We start from the raw sequence: 7,990 nt of genomic DNA on the forward strand, positions 1-7,990 counted from the left end.
GCGCGTGCTCGAGCGAACAGTGAAGGAAGGGATAGGTCAGCAATGTTTGAGTTGATAAATGAAATCCAATTGGGATCTCCTTAGCCGTTTCCCCGGGAGGAATTTCAATTCCGATCCGATGAAAACCCATCGGCCTTTGCGTCCAAACACCCATATCCAGTCCATCACGGGTCGACGTTTTGGCAACTGGTTCTCCGGTTCCGGCGTTCGGAGCGAAGTATGCGCCCGGGACCTTGATTCAAACGGGCCAACCGGAACTCTGATTCGTCGCTAGGCAATCTTTGGGGCGCTGCTGGCATCCGGCATCCGCCTGATTACGCAAACACATCACGCAGCGCGCATCGATCGGGCTCTCTGGCCTTCGGGATCGGCACCGGCATCAGTAGCCAGGCGCCAAACGGTGTGTTAATCAGTCAAGATTAATCAGCCAGATTAACCTGACAAATAGGATTAAGGGCTCGGGTGCACCGAGACCGCGCTTTCCCGGTCGGTAACCGGTTGGCCAACCGGAAAGGTAAGGTGTTCGCTGGAGGATTTTTGCACCGCATCCCAACCGCACGCCTAGGCGTGTGGCATCAACCGGACCTATTTCTATCGCAACTCAACCCCAAACCCATCCCATTCTTCCGGAGATGAAATATGGCTAGAAAATAAATTTTTCCCGCGAAGGGAATAAAAATTATCGTTGCCTTATTTTATGTAATCGGCCCTTCTTTGTTTCACGCATTTTATGCATTTTTGATATACGGTCCCCCAAGCGGAGAAACGATGGCTGACTGCCAATGCGGTTTACCGCGCTGTTCACGGCATAAAAGTGGGAAAAGAGATTTTCTGATACGCATCTCGAGCACGGAAAATTGTTTATATGTGTGCCTCTTTTTTTCATAAGCTCCCTTCGCAGCCCGTACCCGATGGATTATGCATTCGATCAGATTAGAGGTGCATGTGTTTTTAGGTGGCTGACCGTTGGTGAATATTAAACAACGTCCCAGAGGCGCACGGGACGGTTTGGACCGCACCACGAGTATCATAAATAATTTTAAGCAGACAAAATAGCTGCCAACCGATGGACGGCAACGGGGGGTTGGCAACGCATGGGAGGTGTTGTAGTAAATCATGCTTCGAATGGTCGTTACATCGATATTGCCGGTAATGATCAACACTAAATGAAATTGATTTGCCCTAGCGACGCGATGTCCGGCTCGAGTTTATCGAACGATCGTGAGGCGTTGAATAAATAGAAGGAATAAAAAAGCAATTGATTCTGATGCCAGCAGCCATGTGTGGTTTGCCATGTTTGATCAAATTATTTTAATATTTTTTTGTAAATTTCCACGAAACGGAATTGCTATCATTCGAAAGAGTTTTCATTGAAATGACGCATTTACATTATCTTGTTTACATTTGTTAAATAAAATCATACCTCCTCCTCGATTGGAAGCAGTTACATTGCGCACAACCCTTGACACCGGCACGATTTCGACGTTCCACCTTGAAACAGAAGAAAACAAACATTACAAAACTGGGCCGGTATTGGTTCGTGTTCGTGCCACAATCGCCACTCAACCATTCGTAGCCCTTGATCTCGGAAACTGGTAGGATCTGGACCCTGCGACGAGGCACGAGCAACTACGTCCTATCTCTCACTCTCGGTGTATTATGCGCATTTGATCTGGTGAACGAACCCCTCGAGTCTGCCGCATGCTTCACGAAAATAAATTGTGTTTTCCTCCACTCTCTGGGCTTATCGGTCGACCACGAGACGATTGGACGGCGTTAGGACGACGTCGGTGGCTGGGTGGCCACCCGGGCTAGGGGCAGGGTGTTTGGCCTACGGGCCAGACAATCGAATGTACACATGAAATAATTAATCCTCCCTCTGCACCGAAAAGCGGAGCCTCCCAGTAATGCACACAGCACAAGCCCTCCCTTTTTGGTCGCATATCTTCAGGGCACGATCTCCGACTCCAGTGATCTCGTCTCGTTTTGTACACTTTTCCCTCCCCATTCATGCTTCGCATGCGATCCCGGGACCAACGGGCCCCAAAGGGTTGTTCCGAGACGTGTTTTATGTTTCATGCAGTTTCATTTATTTTTTGCCGCGAACTTTTCTGGTTCATCATATTTATCTTCTTTTCCACCTCGCGTTTCATGGCCTGCCAGACCCTTCGTCGGAAGTGGGGGGAACCACATCCAGCTGGCAAACACAGACGGACCAGATAAAGGCTATCCAATCAGCCCGATATCGCAGTTCGATGATGTATTCGGTCGGTTTTTATCTGCAACCGCACGAACCGAACGAGCACAGCTTTGGGACGTTATGGGGTTTTCGTCGTCGTCGACCGATTCCCTACCATTGAGGGATTTCGATTTTATACACGTTTGATGTTCACAAACATTGTCTGGTTACGAGAAAATGCACTTCAGTCCCTCATTTTGTGATCGAATGATTGCCTTCTTATGGTTACTAGGGTGTTTGTTGTGTATCTAGTTTGAAAAACATTGTTAACCTCAGACTCGCACAAGTACAATATTTAAAATATTGTTATTGTTTTTTATATTTGAGCTAAAATTCTAATTATTTTCTTTTTTTCTTTTTTTCTTATAGGTAAGCTTCGATAATGTTACATTAACAAGTATTGATTTTGAGCAAAAAACCTTCCATCAAGGAACAGTAACTGGAACCGTTTCAAATGTAAGCCGATGAGAATAATTCCATTACTTTAAAAAAAAATAGTACAGAGGGAGCCCAACATTAATCGACTAAACTAGCTCTATAGTATGAGTTATAATTACATCTCAACGTCTTGACGATATAAATGGCCTCAAGGGAGTAATGACAAGAATTACGCACCGACGACAAAACGTAGTCTCAAGTCATGCTCACTCTACTTCTTCACTCTACTGTCCTCTTCAGCTGCAGGCCTAAGCCCCTAAAGATCACCATTTAGATCAATGCACGTGTTCTCCGGGAAGCAGTCGGAAAGACAGAAGTATTTAAGAGTAAAATACCATTCACGGTCTCGCGGGCATTACTCACTCCCACGCACTCGTACGTAAGTGGAGATATTTACGATCCCAGAGAACATCATTTCGATCGTTCAATCTGGCCGTAATGCGGCGTTCTGGGACAAGAAGTTAAAAAAAAAACCCACGATCCATTAGAATGGCCTGGCGCAGCCACCAACAGCTACGGAACGAAAGGTCTCTTCTTCCCCACAACACCCACACGACAAATGGGTTCCATCGCTGGGTTAATGCTTTTCCAGTGATTCGGTTGCAATCGAAGAGAGCACCCTTGCGACGCCACGGTTTGGTCAGTCCGGTTTCCAGAATGAATCACGAACCGGCTTCTTTCCAATTTCCCAAAGGTTCCACTGGCGAGATGCGACGAGCGGCCGTGAAAGTGCACCCACTGCAGCACGAACACAAACGGAGAATAGCTTCAGACACCGGGCTTCAGAGTCCAATTTTACCGATGATTTCTTACCTCTCGGTTTCTTCCTCGTGCGGGGTTGACGTGCGCCCGTAGAGACTTTAATATCCCGCGATCCTGTGATGAACGGTGTGAAGTTTTCCATTGTGTGGATGGCTATTCCAAGCCTCCCTACGATCGCTGTAGAGAAAAAGAGGTGCGTGAGGTGCCGATCTGCCGCCAGCGAACTTCGCGTTCGCTGCGTTAAACGCCGGACCTGATGAGAGATGGCCTGAAACAAAACTCCTCCCTGCAGTCTGGAATACCGGTTCAACATCAATCACGCGTTATTATTGCCCGATGCGCTCCAGGGCCATAGGAAATCCGTCTAGGCAGGCACCAGCAACAGCGGTAGAACCGTGATCACGGAGAGTAAGATCGTAAAAGAGAAATACAAAAGCCCTCCAAACCGCCATGGCGTTGGACTTTGTTTGCTCAGCGGGTCTCCAGCGACGCTTACATCCGCGTGGGCGAACGAACGGAGAATGTGAGCCGATCTGAAGAAAGGCACCGATCATCTGAAGAGCTCCTAGAGCTCCTGGCCCACCGCTGACCTGTGGTAAACCTAACCTCAACCCAAAACGCTTACAGTTCCACTAAACCCCGCGGGGCAATGGTCAAGGGTTTGAGGATGTAAGGCTCTATTTACACGAGAACCGTAATTATATGCTAAAACGTGATGGGCACAACGGAACACGTCCCCACACACACACATCCGCCACCCTTGTACCATGATGATGAAGTGAAGATCATTCTCGAGTTGTGCGAGAGGAGTCTTCAAGTGTTGCAATTATGCACGTAGAGAAATCAAAAGGGCCAAAGGTGGTTGCCGGAGGTGGTTTTCGCGCCTTGGTCTAAATAACCCAGGTAGCGGTAGGCGGGTCTCTAGCCCTAGGAGGTCGTGACAAGTCGTGACGATCAAGACGGGCGGGATCTAATGAAGCAATAAGTGTTTAATATTCCTCATCATTCCCACGAAGTTGTGGATGATCATTGATCATCATCAGGGACCTCCGCTAACGTGTGGGTATTTGTGTCGATCGATGCATGCGAGTTAGGCACCCTATCTTACCTAATCCAAAATCAAGTTTTCCAAATGACATCCGTAAGTAAATTATGTTGCACAACGTTAACCTTTTCCCGGAAAATACATAATTTATCAGCCACACACAGATTACTGGGCTTTCCTGGGACGGTTTAGGGCCCAGGCTTATTGATTATTTGATGGGTTCGAACCATTGGAGATCGCCCTCATCCGGACCACGCCTGGCTGTTCCGGCGACCTTTAAGGGCGTATCCGCACTTTCGAGGATGGTACTCCGGGACGTGTTCATTACTGGTCGTTGAGTGACCTCCTTCTTCAAGCAGGGTGGTCTCAGATGTATGCGGCGCCTCCCGAGAAACCTTCTCGCGAGTGGCCATAAATCATCCCCGTTAAATTGTACCTATCCGTTATTATCTCTTTCCCATGCTTTCGTGGCTTAAGGCCTCAATCGATGGTATGATGATGAAATTTAGGCGAATACCAGAGAATGCGCATCATTTTCACATCAACCGGCTTCCTCATTGGATGAGTCCCCGTCTCCCAACAGGTGCAGCCAAACAGTATCCGGTACAATTCCAATCGACGGTGGAATGCACCGCTCACAGTCAAACCGCATATCAAAGTCTGCACAATTTTAGTATTACCAGTATTGTTTGTTTTATTGTGTCGGTAGAATTGATTGACGTCCCATTGCGTTTCGATAGCGTTCCACAAGATAGACGATGTCTACAACACCCACCAGCGCTTTTTAACTCCTTTAATAACGTTGGTCACGCAAGCCTTCCAACCCAATGCTCGGGAATGTTTACCCCGTGCGAATCAATGTGCGGGTTCCCCGTTCCACGAGGGCATCATAATATCCTCCCCAACCGTCCAACGCTTTTTCGCGTGACAGCGGCAAAGATTAATACGCGCGCACGCTCCACCGTCGATTGGTTTGTTGTGACTCGTCACCATCAGCATAATGGGCAAAACCTTACACCGTGAAGTGAAGAATCCTCACCGACGGGCGGGCATATTAGCATATATGCATTGCAGTGTACGGCTACTGGAACGTGCCGTGTCATACGAATGATTGAAATTAATTGTATTCTTCTCGGTGCACATGGACACCCGAGAGGTTCTGGACAAAAACGACACCACACGGCGTGAGCAACGGATTGTGAGCGGGTTGCAGCGCGACGATGTTAGAACAAATGAAGCATAAATTACAACCGATCGTGCGGAATGGTCCATGTGTCACAATGACAGATGGAGGGAATTGCCAATCTGCTTCCGGTCTTTCTTTTTCTCGAATAAATCTCGTCAAGCATGACGCTCGGCTCGGCGAGAAAGATCAAACTTTGTTATTTTGAACAGTTTTGTTTCAGAATGCACATGAAGGTTTATAAACATTTCATTTCTACTCATGCTTCCGTTGCAACACTGCGAGACAAAAGAGTCACAAAGTTAATTATAATTCTATCCAAACTCAACTTCAGAAAACATGAACTTTCCTCACCATCGCTGCATCGGAAAAACTCAACGCTGAGGAAAGTTGTTTTACGGGGATTCTCTGCACATTATCATTCTTGATCGTCCTTGCCATTTTCCCCGCCGCGAACGTGGCTTTCATGCAAAACTTTAAATTCAATTCATAATTCAACCTCTTGCACCGCAGCCTCGCCACCAGCGTCGGGGAGGACTTTTTTCTTACTCCAACCGTCCAACGCTGATTATGTATTGCAGTTCCACCGTGCGCAAGTTTGTTTCAAAAAAAAGAAAGCAGTGTTTGGCATAAATTACACCTCAAGCCAACCGACCCGGTGACGGCTTGGTTTGTTTGTTTTCCGGTGGATATCTAAGATTACTCGCTGGCAGATTGCATCCCCCCCCCCCCCCCCCCCCCCCTTTTTTATCATAAATCCTGGCCAAACTATGGGTTGGAAAGTGCGGCCATTAAAACAATCAGACTCCCCCGAAAATTTACTATAATCCCCCCAAAGCCAAAGCGAACGGGGTGCACGCATTTGCGTGCAGCTAAGTGGGCTAATAACAATTTTACAAATTAAACGATTTATGCCGGCACTCCACACGACGGACGTGTAGTGACCGCGGAGGACCACCCGGGCATGTTGGTCCACTAATCGTGGTGGAGCGGTATCACGCGACTTCGAGTGTTGTTAAGTGGGCGCCTATTACTCAATTATGAGTCGGATAATCGATAAAGTCACGGTGGTGTTTTTATTTTTTTATTTTAAGTGAAACCAGAATGGTGCGCCTGCTTGGTGCGAACACACTCGATCGTGTTTGAATTATTAGGACGCTGGACATTGTCGAAAGTGATTCATTTTCCCGCACGTCAGGCAAAACTAATGGACTAAGCTCATGGTTCGTGATAGTGCGCGAACGAATGTGTGAATTTGTGAACCTCGCCGCATTTGTGTACGCACGTGCGATTTTCTTTATTTTCTTTCATTTCTATTTAACTAGAAGAGAACTTAGACCGGCTCAACTTTGTGACGTGGCGCAAGACAATCTTTGTCTTCCGAGAAGCGAATATCGGAATATGCACACATGTTGGTCACATGTCGCTTCGGCTTGACATCTTCAAACGCCACCGAACTAGTTTAGATCCTCGGCATCGTCTTCCGAGAACATCTATCCTCTTCCTACTCCAGCAAACGACAAACAACGGCTACCGGGTGCCGCCGTGTCAGTCGTCGGGAACCCGTCACTTGAATTAATTGCGCGCAGTGTTTCTGTCGCTGCATATTCACGCGCGTTGACAAATAGTGTCCTCCCCGTCCCCGGGACCGGAGAGATCTTAACCTGACAAAGCGGGACCAACGGCAACATTTACTGAAGCCCTTGCCTTGACACATAGAACACACGCCACCCAAATGGCCCCAGCCGATACGAAACTGCTGTAACTTCCGACTGGCGTAAGTTTTCTCCGGTGGCAACGAGCGTCGCTCGGAAGAACGCAACGTACCGGTCCGGCACTAGGTACTTTCGTTATGCCCAAATCTGGTGGTCCCTACCCTGAGATGGTCCGAGGTACGAACGCGCGTGAGCAACCTTTTAGCGATCATGTCACGCTCCGTCACCGTCCGAGAGAGGCGTCTGTGCGTGCACGTTCGCTATGAATTTGCATCCGCTGCATAACGATGCTGGTGGGGGGGATGGGAAACTATCTAACTAGGGCTTAACTAGGCGGACAGGCATGAAAAGACCTACCAAACAAGGCAACGCACTATGGGACTAAGGTGGACGTTTCGAAGACGCATTTTATCGCTTCAACGTAATCAAAAGTGTTTAAATATTTTAATGTTTTGCTACAAAAACATGAAGTGAAACACATTTTGCAGCGACTAATGTTATTGTTGTATGCAAAGACATTTTTATTTGCGTCGCATAATCAACTAGCGCAAGATAAGGATTGAATTGCAAAGCATTTTGTTTTTAAATGAAATGCATATTTTCATTTT

Source organism: Anopheles coustani, chromosome 2 (assembly GCF_943734705.1).
Source record: "Anopheles coustani chromosome 2, idAnoCousDA_361_x.2, whole genome shotgun sequence".
In the NCBI taxonomy this organism is placed as follows: Eukaryota; Metazoa; Arthropoda; class Insecta; order Diptera; family Culicidae; genus Anopheles; species Anopheles coustani.